The following is a 12421-nucleotide window of genomic DNA, read 5'->3' on the forward strand; positions in this document are numbered from 1 at the left end:
AGTTGACCTGGCAGCTTACGGCCATACTACCCTGAAAACGCCCGATCTCGGAAGCTAAGCAGGGGCGGGCCTGGTTAGTACTTGGATGGGAGACCGCCTGGGAATACCAGGTGCTGTAAGCTTTTTATGGTTTCTGCTCTTGCCTGACAGCAGAGGGCGCTGTTTGACATGTTTTGCTGGAGTCTAGTTTGGCCTGCGTCACCTTCAAATAGGATCTTTTCAGTTGACCTGGCAGCTTACGGCCATACTACCTTGAAAACGCCCGATCTCGTCCGATCTCGGAGGCTAAGCAGGGGCGGGCCTGGTTAGTACTTGAATGGGAGACCGCCTGGGAATACCAGGTGCTGTAAGCTTTTTATGGTTTCTGCTCTTGCCTAACAGCAGAGGGCGCTGTTTGACACTTTTTGCTGGAGTCTAGTTTGGCCTGCGTCGCCTTCAAATAGGATCTTTTCAGTTGCCCTGGCAGCTTACGGCCATACTACCCTGAAAACGCCCGGTCTCGTCCGATCTCGGAAGCGAAGCAGGGGCGGGCCTGGTTAGTACTTGGATGGGAGACCGCCTGGGAATACCAGGTGCTGTGAGCTTTTTATGGTTTCTTCTCTAGCCTGACAGCAGAGGGCGCTGTTTGACACTTTTTACTGGATCTAGTTTGGCCTGCGTCGCCTTCAAATAAGATCTTTTCAGTTGTCCTGGCAGCTTACGGCCATACCACCCTGAAAACGCCTGATCTCGTCCGATCTCGGAAGCTAAGCAGGGGCGGGCCTGGTTAGTACTTGGATGGGAGACCGCCTGGGAATACCAGGTGCTGTAAGCTTTTCATGGTTTCTGCTCTTGCCTGACAGCAGAGGGCGCTGTTTGACACTTTTTGCTGGAGTCTAGTTTGGCCTGCGTCTTCTTCAAATAGGATCTTTTCAGTTGCCCTGGCAGCTTACGGCCATACTACCCTGAAAACGCCCGATCTCGTCCGATCTCGGAAGCTAAGCAGGGGTGGGCCTGGTTAGTACTTGGATGGGAGACCGCCTGGGAATACCAGGTGCTGTAAGCCTTTTATGGTTTCTGCTCTTGCCTGACAGCAGAGGGCGCTGTTTGACACTTTTTGCTGGAGTCTAGTTTGGCCTGCGTCGCCTTCAAATAGGATCTTTACAGTTGTCCTGGCAGCTTACGGCCATACTACCCTGAAAACGCCCGATCTCGTCCGATCTCGGAAGCTAAGCAGGGGCGGGCCTGGTTAGTACTTGAATGGGAGACCGCCTGGGAATACCAGGTGCTGTAAGCTTTTTATGGTTTCTGCTCTTGCCTGACAGCAGAGGGCGCTGTTTGACATGTTTTGCTGGAGTCTAGTTTGGCCTGCGTCACCTTCAAATAGGATCTTTTCAGTTGACCTGGCAGCTTACGGCCATACTACCCTGAAAACGCCCGATCTCGTCCGATCTCGGAAGCTAAGCAGGGGCGGGCCTGGTTAGTACTTGGATGGGAGACCGCCTGGGAATACCAGGTGCTGTGAGCTTTTTATGGTTTCTTCTCTAGCCTGACAGCAGAGGGCGCTGTTTGACACTTTTTACTGGATCTAGTTTGGCCTGCGTCGCCTTCAAATAAGATCTTTTCAGTTGTCCTGGCAGCTTACGGCCATACTACCCTGAAAACGCCCGATCTCGGAAGCTAAGCAGGGGAGGGCCTGGTTAGTACTTGGATGGGAGACCGCCTGGGAATACCAGGTGCTGTAAGCTTTTTATGGTTTCTGCTCTAGCCTGACAGCAGAGGGCGCTGTTTGACACTTTTTGCTGGATCTAGTTTGGCCTGCGTCGCCTTCAAATAAGATCTTTTCAGTTGTCCTGGCAGCTTACGGCCATACCACCCTGAAAACGCCTGATCTCGTCCGATCTCGGAAGCTAAGCAGGGGCGGGCCTGGTTAGTACTTGGATGGGAGACCGCCTGGGAATACCAGGTGCTGTAAGCTTTTCATGGTTTCTGCTCTTGCCTGACAGCAGAGGGCGCTGTTTGACACTTTTTGCTGGAGTCTAGTTTGGCCTGCGTCTTCTTCAAATAGGATCTTTTCAGTTGCCCTGGCAGCTTACGGCCATACTACCCTGAAAACGCCCGATCTCGTCCGATCTCGGAAGCTAAGCAGGGGTGGGCCTGGTTAGTACTTGGATGGGAGACCGCCTGGGAATACCAGGTGCTGTAAGCCTTTTATGGTTTCTGCTCTTGCCTGACAGCAGAGGGCGCTGTTTGACACTTTTTGCTGGAGTCTAGTTTGGCCTGCGTCGCCTTCAAATAGGATCTTTACAGGTGTCCTGGCAGCTTATGGCCATACTACCCTGAAAACGCCCGATCTCGTCCGATCTCGGAAGCTAAGCAGGGGCGGGCCTGGTTAGTACTTGGATGGGAGACCGCCTGGGAATACCAGGTGCTGTAAGCCTTTTATGGTTTCTGCTCTTGCCTGACAGCAGAGGGCGCTGTTTGACACTTTTTGCTGGAGTCTAGTTTGGCCTGCGTGGCCTTCAAATAGGATCTTTACAGTTGCCCTGGCAGCTTACAGCCACACTACCCTGAAAACGCCTGATCTCGGAAGCTAAGCAGGGGTGCGCCTGGTTAGTACTTGGATGGGAGACCGCCAGGGAATACCAGGTGCTGTAAGCTTTTTATGGTTTCTGCTCTTGCCTGACAGCAGAGGGCGATGTTTGACACTTTTTACTGGAGTCTAGTTTGGCCTGCGTCAACTTCAAATAGGATCTTTTTAGTTGCCCTGGCAGCTTACGGCCACACTACCCTGAAAACGCCCGATCTCGGAAGCTAAGCAGGGGCGGGCCTGGTTAGTACTTGGATGGGAGACCGCCTGGGAATACCAGGTGCTGTAAGCTTTTTATGGTTTCTGCTCTTGCCTGACAGCAGAGGGCGCTGTTTGACATGTTTTGCTGGAGTCTAGTTTGGCCTGCGTCACCTTCAAATAGGATCTTTTCAGTTGACCTGGCAGCTTACGGCCATACTACCCTGAAAACGCCCGATCTCGTCCGATCTCAGAAGCTAAGCAGGGGCGGGCCTGGTTAGTACTTGGATGGGAGACCGCCTGGGAATACCAGGTGCTGTAAGCTTTTCATGGTTTCTGCTCTTGCCTGACAGCAGAGGGCGCTGTTTGACATGTTTTGCTGGAGTCTAGTTTGGCCTGCGTCACCTTCAAATAGGATCTTTTCAGTTGACCTGGCAGCTTACGGCCATACTACCCTGAAAACGCCCGATCTCGGAAGCTAAGCAGGGGCGTGCCTGGTTAGTACTTGGATGGGAGACCGCCTGGGAATACCAGGTGCTGTAAGCTTTTTATGGTTTCTGCTCTTGCCTGACAGCAGAGGGCGCTGTTTGACACTTTTTGCTGGAGTCTAGTTTGGCCTGCGTCGCCTTCAAATAGGATCTTTTCAGTTGATGTGGCAGCTTACGGCCATACTACCCTGAAAACGCCCGATCTCGTCCGATCTCGGAAGCTAAGCAGGGGTGGGCCTGGTTAGTACTTGGATGGGAGACCACCTGGCAATACCAGGTGCTGTAAGCCTTTTATGGTTTCTGCTCTTGCCTGACAGCAGAGGGCGCTGTTTGACACTTTTTGCTGGAGTCTAGTTTGGCCTGCGTCACCTTCAATAGGATCTTTTCAGTTGACCTGGCAGCTTACGGCCATACTACCCTGAAAACGCCCGATCTCGTCCGATCTCATCCGATCTCGGAAGCTAAGCAGGGGTGGGCCTGGTTAGTACTTGGGTGGGAGACCGCCTGGGAATACCAGGTGCTGTAAGCTTTTTATGGTTTCTGCTCTTGCCTGACAGCAGAGGGCAATGTTTGACACTTTTTACTGGAGTCTAGTTTGGCCTGCGTCAACTTCAAATAGGATCTTTTCAGTTGCCCTGGCAGCTTACGGCCACACTACCCTGAAAATGCCCGATCTCGGAAGCTAAGCAGGGGCGGGCCTGGTTAGTACTTGGATGGGAGACCGCCTGGGAATACCAGGTGCTGTAAGCTTTTTATGGTTTCTGCTCTTGCCTGACAGCAGAGGGCGCTGTTTGACACTTTTTGCTGGAGTCTAGTTTGTCCTGCGTCGCCTTCAAATAGGATCTTTTCAGTTGCCTTGGCAGCTTTTGGCCATACTACCCTGAAAACGCCCGATCTCGGAAGCTAAGCAGGGGCGGGCCTGGTTAGTACTTGGATGGGAGACCGCCTGGGAATACCAGGTGCTGTAAGCTTTTTATGGTTTCTGCTCTTGCCTAACAGCAGAGGGCGCTGTTTGACACTTTTTGCTGGAGTCTAGTTTGGCCTGCGTCGCCTTCAAATAGGATCTTTTCAGTTGCCCTGGCAGCTTACGGCCATACTACCCTGAAAACGCCCGGTCTCGTCCGATCTCGGAAGCTAAGCAGGGGCCGGCCTGGTTAGTACTTGGATGGTAGACCGCCTGGGAATACCAGGTGCTGTAAGCTTTTTATGGTTTCTGCTCTTGCCTGACAGCAGAGGGCGCTGTTTGACACTTTTTGCTGGAGTCTAGTTTGGCCTGCGTCAACTTCAAATAGGATCTTTTCAGTTGCCCTGGCAGCTTACGGCCACACTACCCTGAAAACGCCCGATCTCGGAAGCTAAGCAGGGGCGGGCCTGGTTAGTACTTGGATGGGAGACCGCCTGGGAATACCAGGTGCTGTTAGCTTTTTATGGTTTCTGCTCTTGCCTGACAGCAGAGGGCGCTGTTTGACACTTTTTGCTGGAGTCTAGTTTGTCCTGCGTCGCCTTCAAATAGGATCTTTTCAGTTGCCTTGGCAGCTTTTGGCCATACTACCCTGAAAACGCCCGATCTCGGAAGCTAAGCAGGGGCGGGCCTGGTTAGTACTTGGATGGGAGACCGCCTGGGAATACCAGGTGCTGTAAGCTTTTTATGGTTTCTGCTCTTGCCTAACAGCAGAGGGCGCTGTTTGACACTTTTTGCTGGAGTCTAGTTTGGCCTGCGTCGCCTTCAAATAGGATCTTTTCAGTTGCCCTGGCAGCTTACGGCCATACTACCCTGAAAACGCCCGGTCTCGTCCGATCTCGGAAGCTAAGCAGGGGCCGGCCTGGTTAGTACTTGGATGGTAGACCGCCTGGGAATACCAGGTGCTGTAAGCTTTTTATGGTTTCTGCTCTTGCCTGACAGCAGAGGGCGCTGTTTGACACTTTTTGCTGGAGTCTAGTTTGGCCTGCGTCAACTTCAAATAGGATCTTTTCAGTTGCCCTGGCAGCTTACGGCCACACTACCCTGAAAACGCCCGATCTCGGAAGCTAAGCAGGGGCGGGCCTGGTTAGTACTTGGATGGGAGACCGCCTGGGAATACCAGGTGCTGTAAGCTTTTTATGGTTTCTGCTCTTGCCTGACAGCAGAGGGCGCTGTTTGACACTTTTTGCTGGAGTCTAGTTTGGCCTGCGTCTTCTTCAAATAGGATCTTTTCAGTTGCCCTGGCAGCTTACGGCCATACTACCCTGAAAACGCCCAATCTCGTCCGATCTCATCCGATCTCGGAAGCTAAGCAGGGGTGGGCCTGGTTAGTACTTGGATGGGAGACCGCCTGGGAATACCAGGTGCTGTAAGCTTTTTATGGTTTCTGCTCTTGCCTGACAGCAGAGGGCGATGTTTGACACTTTTTACTGGAGTCTAGTTTGGCCTGCGTCAACTTCAAATAGGATCTTTTTAGTTGCCCTGGCAGCTTACGGCCACACTACCCTGAAAACGCCCGATCTCGGAAGCTAAGCAGGGGCGGGCCTGGTTAGTACTTGGATGGGAGACCGCCTGGGAATACCAGGTGCTGTAAGCTTTTTATGGTTTCTGCTCTTGCCTGACAGCAGAGGGCGCTGTTTGACATGTTTTGCTGGAGTCTAGTTTGGCCTGCGTCACCTTCAAATAGGATCTTTTCAGTTGACCTGGCAGCTTACGGCCATACTACCCTGAAAACGCCCGATCTCGTCCGATCTCGGAAGCTAAGCAGGGGCGGGCCTGGTTAGTACTTGGATGGGAGACCGCCTGGGAATACCAGGTGCTGTAAGCCTTTTATGGTTTCTGCTCTTGCCTGACAGCAGAGGGCGCTGTTTGACACTTTTTGCTGGAGTCTAGTTTGGCCTGCGTGGCCTTCAAATAGGATCTTTACAGTTGCCCTGGCAGCTTACAGCCACACTACCCTGAAAACGCCTGATCTCGGAATCTAAGCAGGGGTGCGCCTGGTTAGTACTTGGATGGGAGACCGCCAGGGAATACCAGGTGCTGTAAGCTTTTTATGGTTTCTGCTCTTGCCTGACAGCAGAGGGCGCTGTTTGACACTTTTTGCTGGAGTCTAGTTTGGCCTGCGTCACCTTCAAATAGGATCTTTTCAGTTGACCTGGCAGTTTTTGGCCATACTACCCTGAAAACGCCCGATCTCGGAAGCTAAGCAGGGGCGGGCCTGGTTAGTACTTGGATGGGAGACCGCCTGGGAATACCAGGTGCTGTAAGCTTTTCATGGTTTCTGCTCTTGCCTGACAGCAGAGGGCGCTGTTTGACATTATTTGCTGGAGTCTAGTTTGGCCTGCGTCGCCTTCAAATAGGATCTTTTCAGTTGATGTGGCAGCTTACGGCCATACTACCCTGAAAACGCCCGATCTCGTCCGATCTCAGAAGCTAAGCAGGGGCGGGCCTGGTTAGTACTTGGATGGGAGACCGCCTGGGAATACCAGGTGCTGTAAGCTTTTCATGGTTTCTGCTCTTGCCTGACAGCAGAGGGCGCTGTTTGACATGTTTTGCTGGAGTCTAGTTTGGCCTGCGTCACCTTCAAATAGGATCTTTTCAGTTGACCTGGCAGCTTACGGCCATACTACCCTGAAAACGCCCGATCTCGGAAGCTAAGCAGGGGCGGGCCTGGTTAGTACTTGGATGGGAGACCGCCTGGGAATACCAGGTGCTGTAAGCTTTTTATGGTTTCTGCTCTTGCCTGACAGCAGAGGGCGCTGTTTGACATGTTTTGCTGGAGTCTAGTTTGGCCTGCGTCACCTTCAAATAGGATCTTTTCAGTTGACCTGGCAGCTTACGGCCATACTACCTTGAAAACGCCCGATCTCGTCCGATCTCGGAGGCTAAGCAGGGGCGGGCCTGGTTAGTACTTGAATGGGAGACCGCCTGGGAATACCAGGTGCTGTAAGCTTTTTATGGTTTCTGCTCTTGCCTAACAGCAGAGGGCGCTGTTTGACACTTTTTGCTGGAGTCTAGTTTGGCCTGCGTCGCCTTCAAATAGGATCTTTTCAGTTGCCCTGGCAGCTTACGGCCATACTACCCTGAAAACGCCCGGTCTCGTCCGATCTCGGAAGCGAAGCAGGGGCGGGCCTGGTTAGTACTTGGATGGGAGACCGCCTGGGAATACCAGGTGCTGTGAGCTTTTTATGGTTTCTTCTCTAGCCTGACAGCAGAGGGCGCTGTTTGACACTTTTTACTGGATCTAGTTTGGCCTGCGTCGCCTTCAAATAAGATCTTTTCAGTTGTCCTGGCAGCTTACGGCCATACCACCCTGAAAACGCCTGATCTCGTCCGATCTCGGAAGCTAAGCAGGGGCGGGCCTGGTTAGTACTTGGATGGGAGACCGCCTGGGAATACCAGGTGCTGTAAGCTTTTCATGGTTTCTGCTCTTGCCTGACAGCAGAGGGCGCTGTTTGACACTTTTTGCTGGAGTCTAGTTTGGCCTGCGTCTTCTTCAAATAGGATCTTTTCAGTTGCCCTGGCAGCTTACGGCCATACTACCCTGAAAACGCCCGATCTCGTCCGATCTCGGAAGCTAAGCAGGGGTGGGCCTGGTTAGTACTTGGATGGGAGACCGCCTGGGAATACCAGGTGCTGTAAGCCTTTTATGGTTTCTGCTCTTGCCTGACAGCAGAGGGCGCTGTTTGACACTTTTTGCTGGAGTCTAGTTTGGCCTGCGTCGCCTTCAAATAGGATCTTTACAGTTGTCCTGGCAGCTTACGGCCATACTACCCTGAAAACGCCCGATCTCGTCCGATCTCGGAAGCTAAGCAGGGGCGGGCCTGGTTAGTACTTGAATGGGAGACCGCCTGGGAATACCAGGTGCTGTAAGCTTTTTATGGTTTCTGCTCTTGCCTGACAGCAGAGGGCGCTGTTTGACATGTTTTGCTGGAGTCTAGTTTGGCCTGCGTCACCTTCAAATAGGATCTTTTCAGTTGACCTGGCAGCTTACGGCCATACTACCCTGAAAACGCCCGATCTCGTCCGATCTCGGAAGCTAAGCAGGGGCGGGCCTGGTTAGTACTTGGATGGGAGACCGCCTGGGAATACCAGGTGCTGTGAGCTTTTTATGGTTTCTTCTATAGCCTGACAGCAGAGGGCGCTGTTTGACACTTTTTACTGGATCTAGTTTGGCCTGCGTCGCCTTCAAATAAGATCTTTTCAGTTGTCCTGGCAGCTTACGGCCATACTACCCTGAAAACGCCCGATCTCGGAAGCTAAGCAGGGGAGGGCCTGGTTAGTACTTGGATGGGAGACCGCCTGGGAATACCAGGTGCTGTAAGCTTTTTATGGTTTCTGCTCTAGCCTGACAGCAGAGGGCGCTGTTTGACACTTTTTGCTGGATCTAGTTTGGCCTGCGTCGCCTTCAAATAAGATCTTTTCAGTTGTCCTGGCAGCTTACGGCCATACCACCCTGAAAACGCCTGATCTCGTCCGATCTCGGAAGCTAAGCAGGGGCGGGCCTGGTTAGTACTTGGATGGGAGACCGCCTGGGAATACCAGGTGCTGTAAGCTTTTCATGGTTTCTGCTCTTGCCTGACAGCAGAGGGCGCTGTTTGACACTTTTTGCTGGAGTCTAGTTTGGCCTGCGTCTTCTTCAAATAGGATCTTTACAGGTGTCCTGGCAGCTTATGGCCATACTACCCTGAAAACGCCCGATCTCGTCCGATCTCGGAAGCTAAGCAGGGGCGGGCCTGGTTAGTACTTGGATGGGAGACCGCCTGGGAATACCAGGTGCTGTAAGCCTTTTATGGTTTCTGCTCTTGCCTGACAGCAGAGGGCGCTGTTTGACACTTTTTGCTGGAGTCTAGTTTGGCCTGCGTGGCCTTCAAATAGGATCTTTACAGTTGCCCTGGCAGCTTACAGCCACACTACCCTGAAAACGCCTGATCTCGGAAGCTAAGCAGGGGTGCGCCTGGTTAGTACTTGGATGGGAGACCGCCAGGGAATACCAGGTGCTGTAAGCTTTTTATGGTTTCTGCTCTTGCCTGACAGCAGAGGGCGATGTTTGACACTTTTTACTGGAGTCTAGTTTGGCCTGCGTCAACTTCAAATAGGATCTTTTTAGTTGCCCTGGCAGCTTACGGCCACACTACCCTGAAAACGCCCGATCTCGGAAGCTAAGCAGGGGCGGGCCTGGTTAGTACTTGGATGGGAGACCGCCTGGGAATACCAGGTGCTGTAAGCTTTTTATGGTTTCTGCTCTTGCCTGACAGCAGAGGGCGCTGTTTGACATGTTTTGCTGGAGTCTAGTTTGGCCTGCGTCACCTTCAAATAGGATCTTTTCAGTTGACCTGGCAGCTTACGGCCATACTACCCTGAAAACGCCCGATCTCGTCCGATCTCAGAAGCTAAGCAGGGGCGGGCCTGGTTAGTACTTGGATGGGAGACCGCCTGGGAATACCAGGTGCTGTAAGCTTTTCATGGTTTCTGCTCTTGCCTGACAGCAGAGGGCGCTGTTTGACATGTTTTGCTGGAGTCTAGTTTGGCCTGCGTCACCTTCAAATAGGATCTTTTCAGTTGACCTGGCAGCTTACGGCCATACTACCCTGAAAACGCCCGATCTCGGAAGCTAAGCAGGGGCGTGCCTGGTTAGTACTTGGATGGGAGACCGCCTGGGAATACCAGGTGCTGTAAGCTTTTTATGGTTTCTGCTCTTGCCTGACAGCAGAGGGCGCTGTTTGACACTTTTTGCTGGAGTCTAGTTTGGCCTGCGTCGCCTTCAAATAGGATCTTTTCAGTTGATGTGGCAGCTTACGGCCATACTACCCTGAAAACGCCCGATCTCGTCCGATCTCGGAAGCTAAGCAGGGGTGGGCCTGGTTAGTACTTGGATGGGAGACCACCTGGCAATACCAGGTGCTGTAAGCCTTTTATGGTTTCTGCTCTTGCCTGACAGCAGAGGGCGCTGTTTGACACTTTTTGCTGGAGTCTAGTTTGGCCTGCGTCACCTTCAATAGGATCTTTTCAGTTGACCTGGCAGCTTACGGCCATACTACCCTGAAAACGCCCGATCTCGTCCGATCTCATCCGATCTCGGAAGCTAAGCAGGGGTGGGCCTGGTTAGTACTTGGGTGGGAGACCGCCTGGGAATACCAGGTGCTGTAAGCTTTTTATGGTTTCTGCTCTTGCCTGACAGCAGAGGGCGATGTTTGACACTTTTTACTGGAGTCTAGTTTGGCCTGCGTCAACTTCAAATAGGATCTTTTCAGTTGCCCTGGCAGCTTACGGCCACACTACCCTGAAAATGCCCGATCTCGGAAGCTAAGCAGGGGCGGGCCTGGTTAGTACTTGGATGGGAGACCGCCTGGGAATACCAGGTGCTGTAAGCTTTTTATGGTTTCTGCTCTTGCCTGACAGCAGAGGGCGCTGTTTGACACTTTTTGCTGGAGTCTAGTTTGTCCTGCGTCGCCTTCAAATAGGATCTTTTCAGTTGCCTTGGCAGCTTTTGGCCATACTACCCTGAAAACGCCCGATCTCGGAAGCTAAGCAGGGGCGGGCCTGGTTAGTACTTGGATGGGAGACCGCCTGGGAATACCAGGTGCTGTAAGCTTTTTATGGTTTCTGCTCTTGCCTAACAGCAGAGGGCGCTGTTTGACACTTTTTGCTGGAGTCTAGTTTGGCCTGCGTCGCCTTCAAATAGGATCTTTTCAGTTGCCCTGGCAGCTTACGGCCATACTACCCTGAAAACGCCCGGTCTCGTCCGATCTCGGAAGCTAAGCAGGGGCCGGCCTGGTTAGTACTTGGATGGTAGACCGCCTGGGAATACCAGGTGCTGTAAGCTTTTTATGGTTTCTGCTCTTGCCTGACAGCAGAGGGCGCTGTTTGACACTTTTTGCTGGAGTCTAGTTTGGCCTGCGTCAACTTCAAATAGGATCTTTTCAGTTGCCCTGGCAGCTTACGGCCACACTACCCTGAAAACGCCCGATCTCGGAAGCTAAGCAGGGGCGGGCCTGGTTAGTACTTGGATGGGAGACCGCCTGGGAATACCAGGTGCTGTTAGCTTTTTATGGTTTCTGCTCTTGCCTGACAGCAGAGGGCGCTGTTTGACACTTTTTGCTGGAGTCTAGTTTGTCCTGCGTCGCCTTCAAATAGGATCTTTTCAGTTGCCTTGGCAGCTTTTGGCCATACTACCCTGAAAACGCCCGATCTCGGAAGCTAAGCAGGGGCGGGCCTGGTTAGTACTTGGATGGGAGACCGCCTGGGAATACCAGGTGCTGTAAGCTTTTTATGGTTTCTGCTCTTGCCTAACAGCAGAGGGCGCTGTTTGACACTTTTTGCTGGAGTCTAGTTTGGCCTGCGTCGCCTTCAAATAGGATCTTTTCAGTTGCCCTGGCAGCTTACGGCCATACTACCCTGAAAACGCCCGGTCTCGTCCGATCTCGGAAGCTAAGCAGGGGCCGGCCTGGTTAGTACTTGGATGGTAGACCGCCTGGGAATACCAGGTGCTGTAAGCTTTTTATGGTTTCTGCTCTTGCCTGACAGCAGAGGGCGCTGTTTGACACTTTTTGCTGGAGTCTAGTTTGGCCTGCGTCAACTTCAAATAGGATCTTTTCAGTTGCCCTGGCAGCTTACGGCCACACTACCCTGAAAACGCCCGATCTCGGAAGCTAAGCAGGGGCGGGCCTGGTTAGTACTTGGATGGGAGACCGCCTGGGAATACCAGGTGCTGTAAGCTTTTTATGGTTTCTGCTCTTGCCTGACAGCAGAGGGCGCTGTTTGACACTTTTTGCTGGAGTCTAGTTTGGCCTGCGTCTTCTTCAAATAGGATCTTTTCAGTTGCCCTGGCAGCTTACGGCCATACTACCCTGAAAACGCCCAATCTCGTCCGATCTCATCCGATCTCGGAAGCTAAGCAGGGGTGGGCCTGGTTAGTACTTGGATGGGAGACCGCCTGGGAATACCAGGTGCTGTAAGCTTTTTATGGTTTCTGCTCTTGCCTGACAGCAGAGGGCGATGTTTGACACTTTTTACTGGAGTCTAGTTTGGCCTGCGTCAACTTCAAATAGGATCTTTTTAGTTGCCCTGGCAGCTTACGGCCACACTACCCTGAAAACGCCCGATCTCGGAAGCTAAGCAGGGGCGGGCCTGGTTAGTACTTGGATGGGAGACCGCCTGGGAATACCAGGTGCTGTAAGCTTTTTATGGTTTCTGCTCTTGCCT

General features: G+C 52.5%; 27 non-coding genes and 28 pseudogenes across 27 annotated transcripts; all 55 read left to right on the forward strand.

Moving 5' to 3' along the window:
- Window positions 1-13: 13 nt before the first annotated feature.
- Window positions 14-122, forward strand: LOC131111738 (5S ribosomal RNA; annotated as a pseudogene).
- A 112-nt stretch (window positions 123-234) lies between these two features.
- Window positions 235-353, forward strand: LOC131117572 (5S ribosomal RNA). Its single transcript, XR_009124786.1, has one exon. It is a non-coding gene; the product is annotated as a 5S ribosomal RNA (ribosomal RNA).
- A 112-nt stretch (window positions 354-465) lies between these two features.
- Window positions 466-584, forward strand: LOC131117538 (5S ribosomal RNA). Its single transcript, XR_009124753.1, has one exon. It is a non-coding gene; the product is annotated as a 5S ribosomal RNA (ribosomal RNA).
- A 111-nt stretch (window positions 585-695) lies between these two features.
- On the forward strand, window positions 696-814 carry LOC131111495 (5S ribosomal RNA). The gene has a single exon (XR_009121207.1). It is a non-coding gene; the product is annotated as a 5S ribosomal RNA (ribosomal RNA).
- Window positions 815-926: 112 nt separating this feature from the next.
- Window positions 927-1045, forward strand: LOC131111743 (5S ribosomal RNA). Its single transcript, XR_009121321.1, has one exon. It is a non-coding gene; the product is annotated as a 5S ribosomal RNA (ribosomal RNA).
- Window positions 1046-1157: 112 nt separating this feature from the next.
- On the forward strand, window positions 1158-1276 carry LOC131115509 (5S ribosomal RNA). The gene has a single exon (XR_009122786.1). It is a non-coding gene; the product is annotated as a 5S ribosomal RNA (ribosomal RNA).
- Window positions 1277-1388: 112 nt separating this feature from the next.
- On the forward strand, window positions 1389-1507 carry LOC131115603 (5S ribosomal RNA). Its single transcript, XR_009122879.1, has one exon. It is a non-coding gene; the product is annotated as a 5S ribosomal RNA (ribosomal RNA).
- Window positions 1508-1618: 111 nt separating this feature from the next.
- On the forward strand, window positions 1619-1727 carry LOC131111604 (5S ribosomal RNA; annotated as a pseudogene).
- Window positions 1728-1838: 111 nt separating this feature from the next.
- On the forward strand, window positions 1839-1957 carry LOC131111507 (5S ribosomal RNA). Its single transcript, XR_009121218.1, has one exon. It is a non-coding gene; the product is annotated as a 5S ribosomal RNA (ribosomal RNA).
- Window positions 1958-2069: 112 nt separating this feature from the next.
- On the forward strand, window positions 2070-2188 carry LOC131111860 (5S ribosomal RNA). Its single transcript, XR_009121332.1, has one exon. It is a non-coding gene; the product is annotated as a 5S ribosomal RNA (ribosomal RNA).
- Window positions 2189-2300: 112 nt separating this feature from the next.
- Window positions 2301-2419, forward strand: LOC131115348 (5S ribosomal RNA). The gene has a single exon (XR_009122630.1). It is a non-coding gene; the product is annotated as a 5S ribosomal RNA (ribosomal RNA).
- A 112-nt stretch (window positions 2420-2531) lies between these two features.
- Window positions 2532-2640, forward strand: LOC131114163 (5S ribosomal RNA; annotated as a pseudogene).
- Window positions 2641-2752: 112 nt separating this feature from the next.
- Window positions 2753-2861, forward strand: LOC131112386 (5S ribosomal RNA; annotated as a pseudogene).
- A 112-nt stretch (window positions 2862-2973) lies between these two features.
- LOC131116383 (5S ribosomal RNA) lies at window positions 2974-3092 on the forward strand. The gene has a single exon (XR_009123633.1). It is a non-coding gene; the product is annotated as a 5S ribosomal RNA (ribosomal RNA).
- A 112-nt stretch (window positions 3093-3204) lies between these two features.
- LOC131113135 (5S ribosomal RNA) lies at window positions 3205-3313 on the forward strand (annotated as a pseudogene).
- Window positions 3314-3425: 112 nt separating this feature from the next.
- On the forward strand, window positions 3426-3544 carry LOC131116362 (5S ribosomal RNA). The gene has a single exon (XR_009123612.1). It is a non-coding gene; the product is annotated as a 5S ribosomal RNA (ribosomal RNA).
- A 111-nt stretch (window positions 3545-3655) lies between these two features.
- Window positions 3656-3784, forward strand: LOC131118024 (5S ribosomal RNA; annotated as a pseudogene).
- Window positions 3785-3896: 112 nt separating this feature from the next.
- On the forward strand, window positions 3897-4005 carry LOC131113030 (5S ribosomal RNA; annotated as a pseudogene).
- A 112-nt stretch (window positions 4006-4117) lies between these two features.
- On the forward strand, window positions 4118-4226 carry LOC131112945 (5S ribosomal RNA; annotated as a pseudogene).
- Window positions 4227-4338: 112 nt separating this feature from the next.
- On the forward strand, window positions 4339-4457 carry LOC131117984 (5S ribosomal RNA). The gene has a single exon (XR_009125181.1). It is a non-coding gene; the product is annotated as a 5S ribosomal RNA (ribosomal RNA).
- Window positions 4458-4569: 112 nt separating this feature from the next.
- On the forward strand, window positions 4570-4678 carry LOC131113129 (5S ribosomal RNA; annotated as a pseudogene).
- Window positions 4679-4790: 112 nt separating this feature from the next.
- Window positions 4791-4899, forward strand: LOC131112946 (5S ribosomal RNA; annotated as a pseudogene).
- A 112-nt stretch (window positions 4900-5011) lies between these two features.
- Window positions 5012-5130, forward strand: LOC131117985 (5S ribosomal RNA). Its single transcript, XR_009125182.1, has one exon. It is a non-coding gene; the product is annotated as a 5S ribosomal RNA (ribosomal RNA).
- A 112-nt stretch (window positions 5131-5242) lies between these two features.
- Window positions 5243-5351, forward strand: LOC131112387 (5S ribosomal RNA; annotated as a pseudogene).
- Window positions 5352-5463: 112 nt separating this feature from the next.
- Window positions 5464-5592, forward strand: LOC131118532 (5S ribosomal RNA; annotated as a pseudogene).
- A 112-nt stretch (window positions 5593-5704) lies between these two features.
- Window positions 5705-5813, forward strand: LOC131112388 (5S ribosomal RNA; annotated as a pseudogene).
- Window positions 5814-5925: 112 nt separating this feature from the next.
- Window positions 5926-6044, forward strand: LOC131118271 (5S ribosomal RNA). The gene has a single exon (XR_009125436.1). It is a non-coding gene; the product is annotated as a 5S ribosomal RNA (ribosomal RNA).
- A 112-nt stretch (window positions 6045-6156) lies between these two features.
- On the forward strand, window positions 6157-6265 carry LOC131114257 (5S ribosomal RNA; annotated as a pseudogene).
- A 112-nt stretch (window positions 6266-6377) lies between these two features.
- Window positions 6378-6486, forward strand: LOC131113503 (5S ribosomal RNA; annotated as a pseudogene).
- A 112-nt stretch (window positions 6487-6598) lies between these two features.
- On the forward strand, window positions 6599-6717 carry LOC131116384 (5S ribosomal RNA). Its single transcript, XR_009123634.1, has one exon. It is a non-coding gene; the product is annotated as a 5S ribosomal RNA (ribosomal RNA).
- A 112-nt stretch (window positions 6718-6829) lies between these two features.
- On the forward strand, window positions 6830-6938 carry LOC131111739 (5S ribosomal RNA; annotated as a pseudogene).
- A 112-nt stretch (window positions 6939-7050) lies between these two features.
- Window positions 7051-7169, forward strand: LOC131117573 (5S ribosomal RNA). Its single transcript, XR_009124787.1, has one exon. It is a non-coding gene; the product is annotated as a 5S ribosomal RNA (ribosomal RNA).
- A 112-nt stretch (window positions 7170-7281) lies between these two features.
- On the forward strand, window positions 7282-7400 carry LOC131117539 (5S ribosomal RNA). Its single transcript, XR_009124754.1, has one exon. It is a non-coding gene; the product is annotated as a 5S ribosomal RNA (ribosomal RNA).
- Window positions 7401-7511: 111 nt separating this feature from the next.
- LOC131111520 (5S ribosomal RNA) lies at window positions 7512-7630 on the forward strand. Its single transcript, XR_009121230.1, has one exon. It is a non-coding gene; the product is annotated as a 5S ribosomal RNA (ribosomal RNA).
- A 112-nt stretch (window positions 7631-7742) lies between these two features.
- On the forward strand, window positions 7743-7861 carry LOC131111977 (5S ribosomal RNA). Its single transcript, XR_009121344.1, has one exon. It is a non-coding gene; the product is annotated as a 5S ribosomal RNA (ribosomal RNA).
- Window positions 7862-7973: 112 nt separating this feature from the next.
- On the forward strand, window positions 7974-8092 carry LOC131115510 (5S ribosomal RNA). The gene has a single exon (XR_009122787.1). It is a non-coding gene; the product is annotated as a 5S ribosomal RNA (ribosomal RNA).
- Window positions 8093-8204: 112 nt separating this feature from the next.
- LOC131115604 (5S ribosomal RNA) lies at window positions 8205-8323 on the forward strand. The gene has a single exon (XR_009122880.1). It is a non-coding gene; the product is annotated as a 5S ribosomal RNA (ribosomal RNA).
- Window positions 8324-8434: 111 nt separating this feature from the next.
- LOC131111605 (5S ribosomal RNA) lies at window positions 8435-8543 on the forward strand (annotated as a pseudogene).
- A 111-nt stretch (window positions 8544-8654) lies between these two features.
- LOC131111531 (5S ribosomal RNA) lies at window positions 8655-8773 on the forward strand. The gene has a single exon (XR_009121241.1). It is a non-coding gene; the product is annotated as a 5S ribosomal RNA (ribosomal RNA).
- Window positions 8774-8885: 112 nt separating this feature from the next.
- On the forward strand, window positions 8886-9004 carry LOC131115349 (5S ribosomal RNA). Its single transcript, XR_009122631.1, has one exon. It is a non-coding gene; the product is annotated as a 5S ribosomal RNA (ribosomal RNA).
- Window positions 9005-9116: 112 nt separating this feature from the next.
- Window positions 9117-9225, forward strand: LOC131114164 (5S ribosomal RNA; annotated as a pseudogene).
- A 112-nt stretch (window positions 9226-9337) lies between these two features.
- LOC131112389 (5S ribosomal RNA) lies at window positions 9338-9446 on the forward strand (annotated as a pseudogene).
- Window positions 9447-9558: 112 nt separating this feature from the next.
- LOC131116386 (5S ribosomal RNA) lies at window positions 9559-9677 on the forward strand. The gene has a single exon (XR_009123635.1). It is a non-coding gene; the product is annotated as a 5S ribosomal RNA (ribosomal RNA).
- A 112-nt stretch (window positions 9678-9789) lies between these two features.
- LOC131113136 (5S ribosomal RNA) lies at window positions 9790-9898 on the forward strand (annotated as a pseudogene).
- Window positions 9899-10010: 112 nt separating this feature from the next.
- On the forward strand, window positions 10011-10129 carry LOC131116364 (5S ribosomal RNA). The gene has a single exon (XR_009123614.1). It is a non-coding gene; the product is annotated as a 5S ribosomal RNA (ribosomal RNA).
- A 111-nt stretch (window positions 10130-10240) lies between these two features.
- On the forward strand, window positions 10241-10369 carry LOC131118025 (5S ribosomal RNA; annotated as a pseudogene).
- Window positions 10370-10481: 112 nt separating this feature from the next.
- On the forward strand, window positions 10482-10590 carry LOC131113031 (5S ribosomal RNA; annotated as a pseudogene).
- Window positions 10591-10702: 112 nt separating this feature from the next.
- Window positions 10703-10811, forward strand: LOC131112947 (5S ribosomal RNA; annotated as a pseudogene).
- Window positions 10812-10923: 112 nt separating this feature from the next.
- Window positions 10924-11042, forward strand: LOC131117986 (5S ribosomal RNA). Its single transcript, XR_009125183.1, has one exon. It is a non-coding gene; the product is annotated as a 5S ribosomal RNA (ribosomal RNA).
- A 112-nt stretch (window positions 11043-11154) lies between these two features.
- LOC131113130 (5S ribosomal RNA) lies at window positions 11155-11263 on the forward strand (annotated as a pseudogene).
- A 112-nt stretch (window positions 11264-11375) lies between these two features.
- LOC131112948 (5S ribosomal RNA) lies at window positions 11376-11484 on the forward strand (annotated as a pseudogene).
- Window positions 11485-11596: 112 nt separating this feature from the next.
- Window positions 11597-11715, forward strand: LOC131117989 (5S ribosomal RNA). Its single transcript, XR_009125185.1, has one exon. It is a non-coding gene; the product is annotated as a 5S ribosomal RNA (ribosomal RNA).
- Window positions 11716-11827: 112 nt separating this feature from the next.
- LOC131112390 (5S ribosomal RNA) lies at window positions 11828-11936 on the forward strand (annotated as a pseudogene).
- Window positions 11937-12048: 112 nt separating this feature from the next.
- LOC131118533 (5S ribosomal RNA) lies at window positions 12049-12177 on the forward strand (annotated as a pseudogene).
- Window positions 12178-12289: 112 nt separating this feature from the next.
- Window positions 12290-12398, forward strand: LOC131112392 (5S ribosomal RNA; annotated as a pseudogene).
- Window positions 12399-12421: the final 23 nt, after the last annotated feature.

Source organism: Doryrhamphus excisus, unplaced genomic scaffold, assembly GCF_030265055.1.
Source record: "Doryrhamphus excisus isolate RoL2022-K1 unplaced genomic scaffold, RoL_Dexc_1.0 HiC_scaffold_25, whole genome shotgun sequence".
In the NCBI taxonomy this organism is placed as follows: Eukaryota; Metazoa; Chordata; class Actinopteri; order Syngnathiformes; family Syngnathidae; genus Doryrhamphus; species Doryrhamphus excisus.